The sequence below is a fragment of the Nycticebus coucang genome, chromosome 12, assembly GCF_027406575.1.
Source record: "Nycticebus coucang isolate mNycCou1 chromosome 12, mNycCou1.pri, whole genome shotgun sequence".
Classification (NCBI taxonomy): Eukaryota; Metazoa; Chordata; class Mammalia; order Primates; family Lorisidae; genus Nycticebus; species Nycticebus coucang.
This window is the reverse complement of record NC_069791.1, coordinates 106,606,714-106,626,794: the sequence shown is the minus strand read 5'-3', so window position 1 is coordinate 106,626,794 and position 20,081 is coordinate 106,606,714.

The following is a 20,081-nucleotide window of genomic DNA, read 5'->3' as shown; positions in this document are numbered from 1 at the left end:
CATTTGCTAACTGAAGAGATGTTATTATAGTTCGCAAATTGCATTCAGATGTTCAGTAATACTAGAGTTAATGGATTTCTGAGAATTCTTCAGCAAGTGGGCCCATCTAAGAAAAATCTTTCTTTTTCCATTTTTTTTATGAGAAAAGGTGTTACCCAGCAGCCCCGCTGCGGCAGGATGGTGACTGGCTGCAGTGGGGACTCCTGAGTCTGCAGGGGCTGCAGGAGAAGCGCACCTCCTCTGCTTGAGTTAACTGCAGAGTTAAATGTTTACACGTGCTGCAGCTTAGCAGAGGTACTAAAAATAGAAGACAGTTACTGTTTACTGAGCACTTACTATGTGCCAGGCTCAGTGCCAAACACATTACACTTACAGCTCATTTGATCCTCTTTGCACCTCATGGAGTGGGCCTACATATTATATCCTTTTTGCAGATTAAAAAAAAAAAAAACCTGAGGCACAGAAAGTTCAGGAGTCTTGCTTAAAATCCAACATCTAATAAGTCCAAGAGGTAAGATTTGAACTTGTACCATCCAACCTCAGAACCTGAACCCCTAACCGCCGACCATATGTGAGGCTTCACCAGTTTGGCAGGGCAGCGACCATGGTACCCACTTTACAGATGTGGTACATGAACCTCAAAGCATTTCCTGCCTAAGAGGCAAAGTCAGAGTTTGACCCAGATCGGTACGTGCTTGCCCAGACAGTCCATACGTGCTGTTGAAATCCTGCTCCATGGCTCAACAGTGAGGGACACAGAGACATCATCCCAGTCCTTGGAAGTTTTAAGTTCTGTGCTTCTCTGGGACTCCCTCAAACTTGAGAAGCCCTTGGAAAGAATGTCAAGGGCATTGCTGTTTATGACCATGTGTCCCCTCTCTCCTCATTCTGCTTACCGTGACCCCTGTCCCTTGGCCACGCAGGCCACCTTGCCCTGCCCCACAATCCGTGTCTGATCTAAATGTCTCTCCCCAGTCCGCCTCTGACTGCTTCTGAAACATGAATCCATAGGGTCAGGTGATGGCCAGTGTGTCAGCCAGCTCGGGCTGCCATAAGAAAATGCCCAACTGAAAATAAGTTTCAGCAACAGAAACTTATTTTCTCACAGTTCTGGAGGCTAGAAGTCTTAGATCAGGATGCCAGCCAGCCAAGGCTTTCTTCCTGCCTGGAATGACCGTCAGAGCTGTTGTCATACAAGGTCTGACAATTAAGTTGCTGAACTTGCCACCATGCGTTGGTGTATCCGTGTCTCACAGCAGTGTTTGTCTTGATGTGTGGTGGTGTCTTGCTGAGTGGTGCTCATTATTGTTGTGTGTTTTTGTATGTGCCGTACAATGACAGTTGTGATGGTCATTCCAGAAAAAGGCCTCCAAAATTGCTCTGAACGTTGGACTAGGCGCTGGTGTCGAAGCACAGGTTCCCAAGGGGACCGCAGTGATACTCAGCAGTGGGTATTTAGCACTTTTTCTAGGATGAGTCCATGAATGTAGCTGTCAGACCTCGGTATTTATACAGAATGAGCACTAAAAGCTTTGGTGGGGGGAGTGGTGGGAGGAATATTCCTTAAAGAAAGAAAGGGTCCGATTACTTTTTACTGGGGAAAATGTGAAATCTTTTTGTAATGCTGATTTTATTTTCTTTCATTTTAAACCTTCAAAAATTTTACTTCTCCAAAAAAAAATTAAAGAAAAATTTTACTTGTTAAAAAAAAAAAAAAAAAAAAAAAAAAGAAAGGGTCAGTTGTGACCTCTCAAACAATATCCTTATTAAAGGTATCTAGAAACTATTTGTTGAAAGAATCAAGACTTTTTTCACAGAGACAACTATTCTAGAAAATAGACAAAATCCACAGGTTTCAAAAATCATAATAGGAGTGAAGACAAACTGGGTAGTGTACCCTGGAGATACATTTTTAAAATACATACTATCAAAACATTAAACAAGCCTCTTAGGGACACACTGTCTGCTGCTTCCTGGGTCCCACCCTGGGCATGGCAACCCGGGTTAGCCACACACAACCCGGAGGCAGCCACTGAAAAGCCCATGAATTGTCTAAGTCGGGCCTCCAGCACCCCCACTGGAGTCTGCCCCCCTCGGGCACTTGCTTCCTCTCAGCAGGGCCCCTGCACCTCAGGGCACTCCTCTGTTCATCCATGCAATCATCTATGTGCTCAGATCAAACCCTGATTTAGGTGCTAGGATTTCAGTGATCAGAAGACCAGATTGGATGAGACAGTAAACAGCGCCCCGCACAGTGACTAGAAAACAGCCGAAGCTCAAGGATTATTACCCTTTCTCTTCCTCTCCTCTTCCCCAAACAAACGTGCCTCAGGGTTGTGGCTGAGCAGCTCTATAGAGGGTGTGTCACTGGGTTCAAAACCCTCAGTGGATAAATATTGGGTCATATTTGGAATATTGGAATATTATGCAGCCTTAAAAAAGATGGAGACTTTACCTCTTTTACATTTACATGGATGGAGCTGGAACATATCCTACTTAGTAAAGTATCTCAAGAATGGAAAAAAAATATCCAATGTACTCAGTACTATTATGAAACCAATTTATAATCACTCACACTTTCATATAAAGAATAGATCACAACTATGGCTCAAGATGAAGGAGGGGGGATGGGAGGGGATGGGGGAAGTCATATGAGGGAGGGTGAATGGTGAGATCACACCAATGGTGCATAATGCAAGGGTACATGGCAGATCTATTTATGTAGAGTATAAATGTCTTAACACAATAATTGAGTAAATGAGATGAGGTATGTATTAATCAGAGTGATGTAAGCATTCCTAATTCTATATGAAATCAGCACATTTCACCCCATAAATGCATTAATGTATACATGATCTATGTGTTTGTGATTTAATAATAAAAAAAGATAGACATTAAAAAAATAAAGGCTGGGTCATCAAATTTCAGCTCTTAGCATATGCTTAGTAAGTATTTAAGTGAGTAAATGAACAAATGGACTTAAAAACACTTAAACAAGTGATTGCTTGTTTTTAAAAGGAATTTCTTAAATTTTTTTTAAAATAATAATTTTGATTAGAAAAATTTACATAAGCACATCGTAAAAAATTTGAATGGTACAATGTATATACAATGAAAACTAAATATTAATCCCATCCCTGATCTCCTTTCCCAATTCTGTGCAGAGGTAACCATTATTATAAAGTGAGCCTGTGTAAGCCTGTGTTTAGCCTCCCAAAGATATCCCAAGAATCCACATTTCCTTATTAATCCTATCACTATCATGAGAAGTATTCTCTAAGCACTATTTAGCACTTCACTTTTTCTGCAGTGACTTCTCACTAGGATGTACACAGGGCTATTTCCTCTTTCCCAGATCTCACAGTCTGTGTCCTGGCACAGAGGAGTTTATTATTTAGCCAATCCTCCATTGTTAGACACTTGTTTCCAGTCTGTGCTATTACAAACACTAAACATCTTTATTCATGCACAGAAATAAAAACATTTGTAGCAAAACTATTCAGTACCTGGGTCAGAAGATTCAAGCTTTTGGTGTTTGTTTTGATGGATATTACCAAACAGCTCTCCAAGAGATTTGTATATTTCACACTCCTTCCAACAGAATGTAAAAATATCTATTTCCCCACACCCCAGGCCCAACCCCTGTCCCCCTAGTGATTTTGCAGTCATTCATCTTGCCCTTCTGTTCAGGAGAGATTAAACACTCTTCATTAAGTGCAAGTTTCCGGAAAAATTAAATTTTATTTCTGTTCCATCTCAGCTGTTTGTTTGTTTTTTTCCACTAATCTGGGCTGCCCTCTCTAGATTGGAGTTTAGTGAGTCCCACTCAGAGCAGAGACTGGGTGTTATTTGCACAGCATACTGAGGAAATAAGGCCAAGGGCTTGGCATCACCACTGATTAAGTTGTTCCAACACAGAGCTCTGTTTGCTCATCCAGATGTGAATCATAGTTTACACTTTCATATTTTCTCCTGTTTCTTTTTGGAAGGAAAGACTTGAGTGTCCTAGTGAGGGCTGGAGAGAGGAGGTATCTGGAAAAATTATTTTATCAGTATAGAGTCAGTTCTTGGGGGTATATACATATATATTTCAGGATTCTCAAGGGATACAAAATTTTGTGAAAGTCAACTGGTCCATGCTCCTGTTTCTTAAATTATGAAATTTCAGTTCAATCCAATTCAACAGGAGATCAACTCAGTCCAGTAGAAATGAGTGAAGCCCTAATGTTTATGTTAATCTCTGTGATACATCTGGTGGATATAGTGGTGCTAAAGGAGACACTGCCATGCCCAAGGGGTCCTTAACCTGGGGCCCCTGTATTCTTAGATGGATTCGAAGTTTTCCCTTAACACCCTAAAATTACATGTACAACTGTGCCTGGATGCATTCATGTTTGTGTGGGAGATACTTTTTGGGGAGAAGGCCCACAGAGTTTATCCTATTGCCAAAGATTTCACCTGCCACCACCAGAAAAGAAAACTTAAGAATTGATGAATCCCAGGAGTAATGGTGTATCCACCCTCACTTTGAGGATTTGAGAAGCCATTTTCAGGATTTTTATCATCTCAGCCCCCACAAAGCTCTTGCCTTTCTGCAACTACATTGCCACCTTCTGCCTCCTGCTTGACTCCTGGAAACTAACTCTTCCCAATCTTAGAGAAAATACTTATTTTTGCCATTCTTATGCCAATGCAGTGATTTGTGGCTACAGGAGATGCCCACATTTGGTGGCAAAGAAATTAAAGCATTCATAGCCGGGCGTTGTGGCGGGTGCCTGTAGTCCCAGCTACTCGGGAGCCTGAGGCAAGAGAATCCCTTAAGCCCAGGAGTCGGAGGTTGCTGTGAGCTGTGTGAGGCCACGGCACTCTACTGAGGGCCATAAAGTGAGACTCTGTCTCTACAAAAAAAAAAAAAAGAAATTAAAGCATTCAACGTTCAGAAAAGAAGACGGATTTGACAGTCTGATGCTCACTTGCACACCTGCCTTCATCCGCTCACTCATCCTCCAAACCCTCAGCGGCCAGCATACTTGTTCAGATCCGTGCACATCTTGACCCACTCACTGTCTCGTCCACTCACCCGTCATGCAACACACACTTGCTCACCCCCATTCACACTCATTCTCCCCATCACACACTCATGCAATCATTTATTCATTCTTCAAACCCTTACTGAGTACATATAATGTGTCTGGCACCTAGAGGTTGAGAGATGAATGGGCCATGTCCCTCCCCTGAAGGGTAAATGTAGCCTAGATGAGAATAAGAACTATAATACACTGTCTTCAGTACCACAGGAAAGTGATATAGAAAGGTCATGCAAATTTCAGAGAAGATCCCAAGGGGCCTCATCCTTGGGAGACATAGGGAATGCTTCCCAAGGAAATGACATTTGAGCTGGGTCTTGCAGGACGACCAGGAATTTTGTCGGCACAAGAGAGGGATAAACATTCTAAGTAGATGAAACAGCAAGTGCAGGAGCCCAGATGTGGGGAAATATCAGAGATGGATTTATTGAAGATACCAGCTTTTTCTCCCCTCAGTTACAACCTGACTTGTTTTGACCTGGGAGTGCAGCTGCTTAGGGAAGCAGAGCTCAGCTAATGAGCCTACAAAAAATTCTGCAGCTCATGGTGACACTTTTGCTGCAGAGGCAGAGTCTGAGAGCCAGGCTGTTTGCTTCCCTCAACATTATGTTGATTGCCCTCTAGACGCCACTTTGACGTGATAAACTCACTTCAGAAGCACATTTGGCCTTCAGTGGTGACAAAAGCTCTGCCTGTGAGTGACTGATTTACAGTGAATGAAATAATCTCTTTCCATCTTTAGGACTTGGTTTATGGGACTCCTGCTATGATTAAGTGCCTGAATTTCTAGCCTTTTCCGTGGTCCAGCACTTGCTCCTTCCTGTGGCTCCTGTTGCACAGGGAAGGGACACAAAGGAAATTTCATAAAAGAAATTGAATCTAGAAGAGGTGAAATGGAAGCTGCTTTAGAAACACATGGAACAAAAACATTTGGGACGCAACGCTTTTGACCTTTCCAACCTTATTTTCAAACTTGTGGCCATTTGAAGGTCTTGTCTAGAGACACTTTAAAGTGACTCAGATCCGGGGAAATGTGTAGGGGAAAGAGGCATTGTGACATGCTGATCAAGGTCTTGGACTCTTGAGTTACAGAGAACAGACTTCAAATCTTTCCCTGCCACCTTGGACCTGTATGTACTAATCAGGACCTCTTTGGTGCAGGTGACAGAAAACTCAAATGTAGCTGACTTAGCATGGGGAGAAAAAGGATCACCTCTCTGTCACCTCTCAGTGCGGAGAATGCATCAGGCCCTTTGTTATCTACAGGCTTTTCTTTTTTTCCCTGTACTTGAGATAGTCTTCACTTTCCCAGCCCTCCCCTGGGATAACTCTTCCTTACCTTTTTAGAGCACAGCTGAGAGCTAGCTCCTCCTCTATTAGGCTATAATCAAGGGTAAAGTGAGCTACCCAGATTCACCTCCACTATCGGGAATGTCAGTGGCTAATAGCTCCCACCTGTCTCTCCACAGACAATGCCTTCAGCCAAAGAGAACTTCCCCACTCACATACCTGGGGCCAGCCCATATGAAATTACTGTTCCATGTGGCTGTCCTAAAGAAGTACAACTCTTGAGGCCACTCCAGCTCCAGAGCTTGCCGTGGGATGACCAGAGGTTTTGGTGCAAGTGCATCACAGTTCAGCTTCACTCTTTCACTGGGTCTCATCTCCCTCCTTCCCAACAGGTGTCCATCTCAAGGTCACTCTCTGAAGAGTGTTCTGCGTGAAAACCTCCGTCTCAGAGCCTACTTCCTGGGGAACCTGATCTAAGACAGAAGCTGTCCTTGACACCCCATAAGACTAGGTCACATGTCAGAACCAGGAAACTTTCAGCTGAAAGTCACCAAAACCTGTACTCAAAATCGCTTAAAAAATAAACTTATCATCTCCCATGGAGAACGCTAAGGTAGTATAGACCTCATGGCTGGCCTACTCACCTGCTCAGCGACAGCCTAGAGACTTGGATGTTTCTCTTCTCTCTCAACTGATCTTAGCACTAGATTCATCCTCAGGCTATCTCAAGGTGGCTATATTTAGCTCCAGGCATTACACACAAGCATAACAACATCCAGAAGAAAAAGAGAGCCCATGTCTTCTTATAGGAAAGTGCACGATTTTCTCAGAATCCCCTCAGTAAACCCTCACAGTCTCATTGGCCCCAGTTGGGTCACATGCCCATTTCTAAACCAATCACTGCCAAGGAGAATCAAGCCCCTCCCCCACAGGGGTGGGGCCTCCTCCCCAAGAGGAACTTGACCACTGGGGATGGATGGCTACCAGAGAAATATTGGGATTTTGTTAGTAAAGAGGGTGAGTGGATGGAAGGCAGGCCACAAGAACAGCAGCAGCATCGCCATTGCAGGCCAAACCTCCCCGGTAAGAGCATCGGTTCTGATGCAGTGAACAGATCTGCCAACACTTCCACCTCCCTCACGACACAGTGCTCTGGGCAAGCAGGGACTCTTCCAACTTGATGCCAAGCACTGTTTGGGCACTGGAAGATCCAATGATGAATAAAACGAAGCCTCTGTTCCTGGGTGTTTACATTCTGGTAGGAGAGACAAAAATAAACAGACAAGTCAATGCACGGTATAACATCAGTGGTGGTTAAGTCCTCCGAACAGAAATAAAGCCAGAAAAGGTGATCGGGAGTGATCACAGTGCTTCTTTAGAGAGTCTGGTCAGGGAAGGCCTCTCTGCTAAAGTCACATTTGAACAGAGATCTGGAGAAGGCACAAGAGGAAGCCCCGTGCTGTGCTATCTCCGTGAAGTGCTCTCCAGCATTAGCAGAGAGCAGGTGCAAAAACCCAGAGCATGATTGCCTTGTTCAAGGGGAAATACGAAGGCCAACATAGCTATTAAAAAATGAGTAGGTGCAAGTTTAATGCTGCCCAATAGAAACGGAATGTAGCCAGAAATGTAACTTACATTTTTTTTCTAGTAGCCACATTTTAAAAAATCAGGCGAAGTTAGAGTTAGCGATGTATTTTACATAATCAAAATATTATTATTTTAACAGTAACAATATAAAAAAGTATTAAGGAGATAGTTCATACAATGTTTTCATACTGTCTTCAAATATTTCAAAGATGGGAATGCACACCCAGGGTGTGTTTCGCACTCATAGTTGGTTCCAATTCGCCATATTTTAAGTGCTGAGTAGCCATGCGTGGGCTGTGAGGATTGAGATCAGATTGAACGTAGGTATAAGGTTTTCACTCTTTGGGTTCTTTAAAAGATGGAAAGCTACTGGAGAGTTTGGGGCAGGCGTGTGGCTTCCTTGCATTTGTTTGTAAAAGGATTGCAGTGGCTTTTAGGGGATATTTTTCTTCTGTAGACATCAAGGGGGGAGGCAGAGAGACCATTTAAGAGGCTACCCTTGAGTGGCAGCAAGCGTTAGGAAATAACCCCAGTCTTCAAACGCAGAGGTGTCTAGAGTCACAGCTGGGATGAGTTTCCCAAGGTTCATTCCTGGTCCATCCCTCCACCTGCTCTGGAGGGGCTGGCCTCACGCAGATGGGATTTCCATAAGGGAGGCTGGCCTGCCCTGTCATTTTGCTCAGCTGTCTTCGTCTCAGAGTCTTCATTTGCCTGCCCATAAAGGAAATCACAAGTGGTAATTACTTCAATTTGTGCAAAGCATAGAAAACCAGACCAAATTCTGCAGTGGTGGTGGGCACCACTGCCAGGCATTTTTAGCTTAAGGATCTTGTCTGCCACTGAAATTGTTTGCTGAATCACTGGCAGACGCTCCTCCACCTGAAAATGAGATGAGTTAAGTTTTTCATCAAGCTCTCTGTACATAGGTCCCAAGACTCCGCAGCAATGACAGAGACACACGTGTCAACATAAAGCCAAGTTCTGTGTGCCGACCCCTCTCATCCTGTTCTGTGCCCACAAAGTTTTATTCAAAGATGCTTACATGTTGACCTTCTTCTATTTTATTATTTATTATTATTTCAAAATATTAAGGGGGCACAACTGCTTTTGGTTATGTGTATCAATGTTGTCATGCTTGAGTCAAGGTTCTAAGTGTGGCCATCACCCAGATATGGTCATTGTACCATTAAGTAGGTTTTCGCCCACCCCCTTCCTTCATTCCCCCCCTGCTTGAATTTCACTGAGTTTTACTTGCCCCTGTGCACGTGTGTGTTCATTGGTTAGTGCCAATTTAAGGGTGAGTGCACAAAGGTGTTAGTTTTTCCATTCTTTAGATAATTCACTTAGGATAATGGTATCCAGTTCCACTCAAATGGTGGCAAAAGGCCTTACCTCATCCTTCTTCATGGCTGTGTATACACCACATTTTGTGAATCTGCTGTGGGATGGATGGGCATTTGGGTTGATTGCAATCGTGAATTGTGCTTCAATAAACATTCACATGTAGGTGTCTTTTGGTAAAATAATTTCTTTTCCTTTGAGTAGATACCTAGTAGAGGGATTGCTAGATCAAACAGTAGGTCTACTTTTAGTTCTCTGAAGATTCTCCATATAGTTTTCCATAGAAGTTGTGTTAATTTTCAGTCTCACCCATAGCGTATACACATTCCTCTCTCTCCACACCCATGCCAGCATCTATGGTTCCTTCTTCTTTATGTGGTTAATAAGACATGAGTCACCTTAATGAAGAAACCGTTACACCTAAAGGGTAAACATCCCCCACACACTTCTCATGCCATCAGCTAGTGCTGGGCAGAGTGGACATACTTCTGTTCTGAAGGCCAGCTTTGCTTATTTCTAGCCATGCCCATGTTTCTAAGGTAAACTGTTTGTAAAACAAGCAAGAATAGATTAGGGTCGTCCTAAACCAGCAGTGATTAGTGGTCCTTACATCTTCTCCTTCAAAGTAGCCCCATAGGCAGGACTGACATCCTATTATTATTGTCAAATGGTTCCAAAACTTCAGGCATTCATGGGCCACCCTCACAGTTTTCAAACAGCTTTACTGAGGCATCATTTATATACTATGATATCATTTTAAGTAAACTATTTAGTAAGTTTTAGTAGATTTAGAGTCGTGCCATCACCACAAATGTACTTCAGAATATTTTCATCACCATAAAAGGAACCCTCGTATCCAGTTCCTCTTTTCCCTGGGCAATCATTGATCTGTTTATTTAGCTTTGTCTTTTCTGGACATTTCATATGAATGGATTGATACAATATGTGGCATTATGTTTATCATAATGTTTTCAAGGCTTATCCATGCCATGCCATGAATCAGTATTTCATTCTTTTATAGTCCCGCCCTCACAATTTTTGCCATGTTTAAGTACCACTTACACTATTCTTTACTTACTATTAACAAAAATCACTCACTTTTTAAAAAGCTGTGTTAAAAAAAAAAACTTGACATTAGAACTATAAGAGAAAAACCAGTGCTACTAACGGTAATGGAAGGTAACATAAAGTAAATAAAAGCAAGAAAAAAGTGCTGCTGTGAATTATAGCTCAATAAAAACATAGGCAAACAAAGAAAACTCTGTTATTTAACTCTGGCTGTTTATTGATGTCTGAGTTGCTTTCAATATGTAAAAAGGAGAGATTAGTAAGTGTCAAAGAAGGATTTAAGACTCCTCAGCCACAAACTGAGCGTATCTCATGGAAGTGGTCACATGGGAAATGCTCGTGTGAACACAAGTTATTCCACAACTCAAAAGATAATCAAAAAGGGGATAATTCCCTCATTCTATTATTAATTTTATGCTCACATGGGTACCACTTCAAACAAACTCGGTGTCATCAGAGGGGTGCCTCCCACATTGTTAGGGGATGCTCAGATCACCCCGGGTGGGTATTTACTTTATCAGTAGTAGGTCTAAAAATGAGTGTCACTGGAATTAGAGCTGTAGCTCAGAAAACTTTAATTCTTAACTCTACATCTTAAAAAACAGTCATTCTACAATAATGCGCAAGACCCTGGCTTGGCACATAGGCTTGGAATGGAAGACTGGTTCTCTCTTTTCCAAACCTGCTTCTAGATCCCCAAACCCTGGATAGCGACATCATTCAACTCTGCCATGGGATAGACAGGTGAGCCTATTTACTCACTGAGGGAATGCCCTGGAGCCAGATCACTTCTTCTACACTCCTGTTGTGTTCTGAATTCTGACCTGGTCCACCCCAAATGTCCTTCTATTAGAATCCTTCAATGGGGCCCCACAGTGCTGAGGATAAAGTTCCATCTCCAGTCTTTGTATTTGGTGTGCCTTGCTATTTCGCAACACCGAGGTTTTGTTCCCTGTATCAGAAACACGTATCCTTACACTTCCCTGCACAGAGTCCATTCTTGCTTGAAGACTAGCTCAAGCCTTGCCTCCTTCAGTCTTACCTGGTTTACCCACCCCTGCACTGGGCCTCCACAGCATTCAGTCAGAACTCTTTCCGAGTGCTTAACATGGGATGCCATCCATGAATACCTTGTGTTCCCTTAAACCATTCTGGACTTCCAGCTCCTTGAGGACAAGAGCCCCATCCTCTCTTTAGCTCCAAAGCCTCTCCCAGGTCCTCAATTTACATTAGTTGTATGAATGACCTTGAAAGGTATCTAGTAAATACCAAGCCTTTAGGTTGGAGGAACAATGCTTAATGCCACCTCCTCCTTACATCACTTTGTCACTTGTATTTTAGTGGTGTTTGGTAATTTTGTCTCCACGTCCTTCTAAAACTGCTTCCAACCTTGAAAACATCCCCAGCAAGGTGATTGGATGAGCACGCTTACAGTTCACACACCTAAATTCGGTTGCTTCAGACAAAGTCTCTGTCACCTTCTATTTCTTCTCTCTAATTCATGGTTGTCGGTAGCAGAAATAGCAACCGTTCTGTCCTGGGCTTTGTTGTCTCAGATGGAAGAGGAAGTCCTGTCTTCAGGAAGTTGGAAGGGGTTCTGAGGGTAGAAATCAAGAATACATGGTATTGAGAGAAGCCCCATGCAGAGCAGAGAGAGCCCGGGTTTGGGATCGAAGGCCAAACACCCCAGATGTCCACTGACTCCCATCCCCTCCATCCGGCTCAGGGATGCCATGCCTGTAGTCACCGTACTTTTCTTGCATCATGGAATTGTCCCTCTCTGCAGTATCATTTCTATCAGAACACAAGCGTGCTGCAGTATGTCTCATCTTAGAAAAAATCATCCCTGGTCTGTTCAGCCACTGTTCCATTTCTTTGCTCTCCTTTACTGCAAATGCATAAAAATGTTTGTCTTTATTTGTGCTCTTCCTATTTTCTCCTGTTTTCTTCTCATCACCCAGAAAAGTACTTCTGTCAAGGTCATTGATGATACTCTGATGCACTTAAACCAATGGAGAGTCTTCCGTCCTAATCTAACTCAGTTCAGCAGTGCATTTGATGCATTTAATTACCCCATTCTGGAAATACCTTCTTCGCTTGGCTTCCATGGTCTAAACCTTGGTTATCATCCTTCTTGCTGACTATGGCTTCTCAGTCTTCTTTGCTGGTCTTTATCTTCCTGTCCTCTGAGGGTGGCATGCCCAGGGCTGCCCTCTAACTTGCTCTCATCTCTGCACCACTTTCCGTGGCTGTTTCAGTCATCCCAAGGCATCTAACTCCACCCCTATGGTGACGAATCCTTCATCTCCAGCTCCATCCTCTTTCCATAGTTCAGTGCCTCTTCATATCTCTCCTTGAGTGTCTAGTAAGTACCTCCAACTGAACTCTTGACCCCATTCTGCTCAAATCTGCATTGACCAGTGTGGCTCCATCTTAGTGAATGCCAACTTTTGGTTGTTCTGACAAAGAAATGTTGGAGTCATTCTGACTCCTCACTTTCTCTCACAGCACACATCTGAGCCATCAACAAGTCCTGCACCACTTCATCAAAATGCATTTGAAGTCAATGTCCATCTCACTTTCCAGCCTAAGACCCCACCTTTCTCTCCTTGGGTCACTCACTACCTTGGCTTTCTAAGTGGGCTCTAGATCCCATCCTTGCCCCTCTACAGTCTATTCTCCACACATATACCTGCAAAACAAAAACAAAAACAAAAAAAACTAAGTAACCAAAAACATAAGTCAGATTAGCATAGCTCTCCCCCAAACACTTCTGTGACTTCTCAGCTCTCTCTGAATATATCATCCAACATCTTTATGATAACTAAAAACACTGTGCATATGCTCCCTCTGCCCCTCTGACATTACTTCTCCCCCTCAGCAAGACCTCCCACTGCAAGTTCTTTCCATTATGCTGTTCCCTCTTCCTGGAACACTGTTCCCTCAGGTATTTGCATGACTCACCCCGCCCCCTTCGTCCCTGCAGGTCTCTGCTCAAATGTCACCTTATAAAAGAGGCCTTCTTTAATCACCAAAGATCAATAGGGCCGCCACCATGTTTCACAAGCCTGCTTACTTTTTTATAGTACCTGCCACCACCTGACAAGTATTTACATCTTGTGGAGAATAGGAATTTTTCTGTTTCATTCACTGCTATATCCCCAGAGCACAACACAGTGAATGCATGTCGTAAGCATTCAGTGAATGTTTTTGAACAAATAAATGAAAGTCAGATATGGTTTGAATTCTGATTGTGCTTAGCAGCTGTGTTGCTCAAGTTCATCTTTTCTGAGCCTCAGTTTTTTTAACTGAGAAATGGGGATGATAGTATGTACCTTAGAGAATTGTTGTAAAGTATATCAATAAAATATGTTAAATGTCAAGAGGAAGGCCACAGTAACATGTGCAAAAGAAGCACTTAAAACAAACAAACAAACACAGGTGCTATTACTGTTTAGCTATCATTAACGAGGGAGAAAAGACCCACTGTGGATTTGGACACCGGAGTCCAATCATTGGTTTGCCTGTTTTGTGAGGGCAGTAGGAGGGCAGTCTCCCCAGAACTTCCTGTGCCATTGAAGAAATTTCAGCTGATTGGATTTGTTTTTTCCATTTATTTAATAAATTAGAGAAATAGCTGTTGAACATCCATCATGTACCAGGCACTGTGCCGACTCTGAGTCTGACAATTTTTACAATTGGAACACAAGAGAATCCTTTACTTTTATGACAATGGCCTGGATCTTACCAGCAGAACAGCAAGCAGGTCTCTGCTTATCACACGAGCAAAATAGGCCAGATCTCGGCTGCCACCCACATGCAGCCAAGCCCTGGTGGGACTGGCTGTATGGTACTGCCACTGTTACTGCCCAGAGTCTGGAACAGGGTTAGTGATGAGTGATGAAGGGGACAGAAATACCTTCTAGAAAAGGAGGTTGGCATTTCTGGGGCAGAGCTGCAAGGCTCTAGCGAGGACAGCAGCAAGGGCACCTTGTCCTCCCCTCTGGACCTAGGTAGCTGGCAGCTCTTTGCCCAGTTGCAAGAGTCATCATCTAATGACTGATCAGAGTGAACTCTAACAAGGGGCATGGCTTGAGGGCAGAGGGTGGCACCCAGTGGGGCTGAGGAGTGTGCCCTGAACTTGGAGCCAGGAGCTCAAGCAGAGAGTCCTGACCCAGCCTCAGGTTTTATGTGACATTCAGCTACCCAGGTGTCCACTGACTCAGGCTCCAAGTGCCACCACTTGGTGGGTGGACCAGTTTCTCCCCCTTTGTGATGCTGAGATGCTCATCTATGAACGAACATAGGGCTGTTGGGAAGATTCATGAAAACAGGATCATCCATGTGAAAGCACACAGGTGACTGGCATGTGGCAGGTGTGCTTCTCATTCAAAGTCCCCATTTCCTCATCTGTAAAATAGGGGTGACATCACATCTCTTGTACTAGAAGTTGCTGTGAAGGTAAAGGCACTTTATGAAGTTGTGAGCTTGTTTTCACTCGTCTGTGGTCTCAAGTGTTCTAGGCTGAGAACAGAAATCTCTGTTCATACATTCAGTATGAAGAGCATTACTCATTCTCCATTACAGTCAGGCACGTGTAAGTCTGGTGGTGGGCAGAGACTGTGTTTGCGTTCGCCCATCATTGCTATCCCAACACATAGAACTCAATAAACGGTTGGGAAATGAAAGACTGCTTAGTGTGTTAAAGGTTTATTTTTACTACTCCTTTAAATGTTCGTTCAGTTCTATGAGGAGTCACCCAATGCCTTGCCCTCCAGGAACCCCAGACTAGGAAGATGGACAGACTTATTACACAGAGGATGAGCATCTGTGGTTTGCCTGCCCTTTCTCTAATGGCATCCCCCACCCCAGACTTCTCTTTAGAAAACCCCTTCTCCCCCACTCTAGGCCCACAACATCTGCGTGGGGTTCACCCCCAAACTAGCTAATCAGCATATTTTTTCTCCAAATATAGTGATTGGTTTAGAGATGGTCATGTGACGTGTGTTAGACCAATAAGACACAGTCTTGAGATTTTGACTTCATTCTTTGGGCCAGTGGGGCTCCTTCCATGGAGACTATATGCAGAGTAGGGAAAAGAGAAGAAAGAATCTGGTTAGCTCCTGATGACATCATTTCAATCTCTGGATCCAGCCACATTTTTTGTTTGTTTGTTTGTTTGGGTTTTTTTTTTTTTTTTTTTTTTCAGTTTTTGGCTGGGGCTGGGCTTGAACTCACCACCTCTGGCATATGGGGCTGGCACCCTACTCCTTTGAGCCACAGGCGCCACCCAGGATCCAGCCACATTTGTAGTTCTCAGATTTTTCAGTTACAGAAGCCAATGAATTCAAGTTCCCTTTCTTTGTTTAATCTACTTGGAGTATGGCTTCTATTACTTGCAACTGAAAGCATGGTGACTAGTTTCTAGCTATTAAATAGTATACACCGTGTTATTATGAGGATACAGGTGTCATGAACTGAGAATGTAGGATTAATTGTGTCTGAAGACACTGGCAAACCCTTGAAAGGGCAAACAAAATTTCAACCAGGTAATGTCACCCTCGCCCTCTTTTTTTGCAACCTAGGCTCTATCACTTTAGAATTAGGTTGTAAATGGCCCAGTTCCTGATTTGACATGCATGCAGTCTTGAAGGAGGAAGCAAGAGAAATATGAAGAAATGATGCCCTTCAGGGAGCAATATCATTTTAAATGTAAAATTGCTGAATGTTGACTGCACCGTTTATTGAGAGAGTATGCAAATTATATACAAATTGTATGCATATTTAAATTGTAAATCCCTTGAGACTTTCCTACCCTGTGTTCCACACACCTGGGATGAGGCCCTAGGGGAAAATCCTGGTGGGAACTTTCAGTCAACAAGTATTTATTTAATAAGCTCTTCCCCTGCCTCTCTGAAGGTGTTCAGCCTAGAAAACTTGGTTTCTGCCCTCGAGGAGTTGGCAAGTAAGCCAGGGAAAAGGGAGGAACCACAAGAGACAATTAGTGCATAAAAGAAGACAAGATGTAATTAATGCCTGGGCTGTGAACTGGAAGCAATTGAGTGAAGTTGCAAGGAGGCCAATTTCAGCTCAGCGCAAGGCAAAACCTTCTGGTGGATAGACCTGTCCCTCAAGGTAGTACAAAACCAGTTTTCTTCTTACCATAGCTTGATACAAGTATGAAATAATAAGAATGATAATACCAATCATGGAGTTGGGGATCATACCAACTACATTGGAATCCTGGCTCTGCATGTGACTTTGGGCAAGTGCCTCTGTTTCTTCATCTACAAAATGACTCCAAAAAATACCCACCTTGCAGCATAATGAGTTTTAGATATCTGCAGATGAAGTGTGTGAAAGGCCCAAACTTGTTACAAAAGCAGCAAAATGTCAACAGTATGAGTCAGCTGGATCAGAGTCCAGAAACCTAGCTCTGGTGTTTACAAACTATGTAGTGTTGGGTGAATCATTTAACCTCTCTAAACATCAAAAATAATAATGTATTATTATAGCCGTTACTGTAGTTATGGATATGCCACTGTCAACCTAATAAATATGCTACAAAGATTACTAAGAAAGTCCCTAACACAGTACCTGGCCAGATCATCCAAAATATTATGATATGTATGTATATATCCAAACAGGTATACATATGACTGTACATATCCACATTTTAAATGGTCAGGCCCAGGCTTACATCTTTTTCTAGAAGTTTCCCAACAGTATGTGGGTGATCTCAGGGCTCTCTGGTGAGTAAGCTCTTTTAAAAAAAGAAACCAGTCAAAAGAAGTACACTTATAATTGTATCCCAGAATCATCTTTCCAGAGCTCCTACAACAGATATTCAAGAAGACATGTTTCCTGATGTTTTTAAGCTTTTTTTTTGAACACAGACATTTTTTTAAGAAAAGAAGTACACACTGATAGAAGAGTATTTGAAAAAATTCATATACAGAGAGGAGAGGAGAAATGAACAGGCCCAAGAAGATGGGAGGTCCCTAATTCTCAACCTCCATGGGCCTTAATGTTTTGTGGGCAATATTTTTCAGTTATTTATGCTTTATATGCTAAGAAGACAACTCTGGGAACAGCAACTATTCTGTGAAATTGTTGGGTCACATGGTATTTACAATTTCTTTTTATAAGAAATAGCCACACTCTTCCAAAAAATTGTACTGTTTTACATTCAAAACAACAATATATAAATGATTTGATTTCTTCATAAAAAGAAAGAAAAATTTCATATACAAACAAAGATGTAATTTATATCATCAACAATTTCTGCATCCGCTCATGGGTAAAGCCTACTGTAGTGAGTTGTGTAGAAAAACACACAATAAAAATCTTTGTGAACTAAACAACTTCTGAGATATGACCACAAAACACGACAGTATATGGGCCAGAGGGCAAATGTCAAATCAGACACTGAGTTCAAGAAATCCTGGAAGGCCAGGCATGGTGACTCATGCCTATAATGCTGGCACTCTGGGCGGCTGAGGCGGGTAAATTGCCTGAGCTCACAGGTTCGAGACCAGTCTGAGCCAGAGTGAAACCCCATCTCTAAAAATAGCCAGGCATTGTGGTAGGCTCCTGTAGTCCCAGCTACTTGAGAAGCTGAGGCAAGAGAATCACTTGAGCCCAAGAGTTTGAGGTTGCTGTGAGTTGTGAAGCTACAGCACTCTACTGAGGGTGACAAAGTGAGACTCTGTCTCCAGAAAAATTAATTAATTAAATATAAGAAATCCTGGGAAAACGCAAGGGAATACGGTCATTCTCCCACCAAAATGGCTAAAATGAAAATAAGACTGAACACCTGTGGAGGTGTCAGTGTTGTCAAGGATGTGGTGGAACTGAAACTCCTACAGTGTGGATGGGACTTTACACTGATATAACCACTTTGGAAAACTAACAATATCTGTTCTCACTAAACACATAGATATCATACCTACCCTAAGCACATGGCTGTTTGTACAGTGAATTGCGACCCCTCAAAATTCATGTGTTCAAGTCCTAAATCCCAGTAGGTTAAATGAGATTATTGGGATGAACCCTAATCCAGTATGTCTGGTGTCCTTATAACAAAAGGAAATTAGGACACAGACATGTACAGAAAGGAAAAGAAATATGTGAGAACACAGGAAGAAGATGGGCATTTACAAGCTGAAGAGAGAGACCACAGAAGAAACCCATCTCCCCATACCTTGGTCTTGGAATGCAGCCTCCAGAACTCTGAGAGAACAAATTCAATGTATTTAAACCAGCCTATGGGGGGTTTCTTGTTGTGGTGGCCCTCGCAAACTACTACAGTGACCAAGAGAAAGAGATGCCCGTGTTCACCAAAAGACTTGCACTGTGTTTGCACAATGGAATGCCAGGAAGCAATGAAAAACAACAACGGACATATGCAACAATATGGACGGATCTTACAGGCATTGTTGAGTGAAAGAAAGCAGACAGAAAAGGCTGTGGCTAGCGTTTGGTTCCATTCATATGGATTTTTTAGATAAAACTAATCCATGGTGCTAGAAGTTAGAATGGAGGTTACCTCTAGAAGGCTATTAACGGGGAAAGAGCAGCAGAGAGCACCTTGGAAGCTGGAAATGTTCTATGTCTTGATCTGGGTTTTGGCCACACATTATAGGAATATGTAAGAAGTAATCAAGATGTAAGAGTTACAGAGGTTCTGTTTGGGATGGTGACAAGTTTTGGAAACAGTATTGGTAATGGTGGTTGTAATTCATATCGCTGAATATTACACTTAAAAATGGTTAAAATGGTGAATTTTAGGTTACATGTATATTACCACAATAAAAAAATTTCAAAAAACTAGCCAGGCTATACATTTGAGATGTGTGACCTCTACTGCGTTATACCTCCATATATGAATAGAAAAAAAAAAAAAAAACCTGTCACCTGTCGAAGAGTATTTCCCAATGCCTAGATGACACAGCTGCGATGTGTATTTCTTTTCAGGGAATCTCATCCTCCATATGATATTCTGACTTTGAACACAGGTAGGGAGAGGTCTCTGTTTTTTTTTTTTTCTTTTAAGCTAAGCAAATCATTTTCCTTGATGGCCTAAGTGAAGGTTATGATGGGCTTGTGTGAATGAGTATGTCAATGGATGGACTTAAAGATCTGATGTAAAGACCTCCTTTCCAACACATTTTCCCTCACCCCAAAACTCATTTTTGGTTGGTTGGCTGGAGAAGACATTTATTAAAAGGGCATAATTAACATGGCAGGTGCCTTTGTTACATGCAAATAATAACAGCGGAGAAAACAGACATATAATTAGTTGGGTTTTTTTGGTGCTGGAATGTTACTACTGCTGATAATAAGTAAAGAACATGACATCAATTGTGCTCTGAGTGAGGGTGATTCACCTTCAGCTGGTGTAGATGCCGGCTTGTTGGGGGATGTGAAAAGTGGACTTGGAATTTTCTCAGTAGAAAAAAAAAAAAATTAACTCCTTAACAACACGAGTGAGTGGTTGTGATCTGTCTCCCTTAGTCTTCCCCCTCCCCCACCACTTCCCTTAGATTTCTCCAATAGTACTCCACTTCTGTGTCCCATCCATTCTCTTCTACAAACCCTCACTGTTTTTTTTTTTTTTTTTTGGGGGGGGGAAGGGACTTATGACTAATCCTCTCCATTTTTATTTTCTGTTCTTTTTTTTTCTTTTCTTTTCTTTTATTGTTAAAT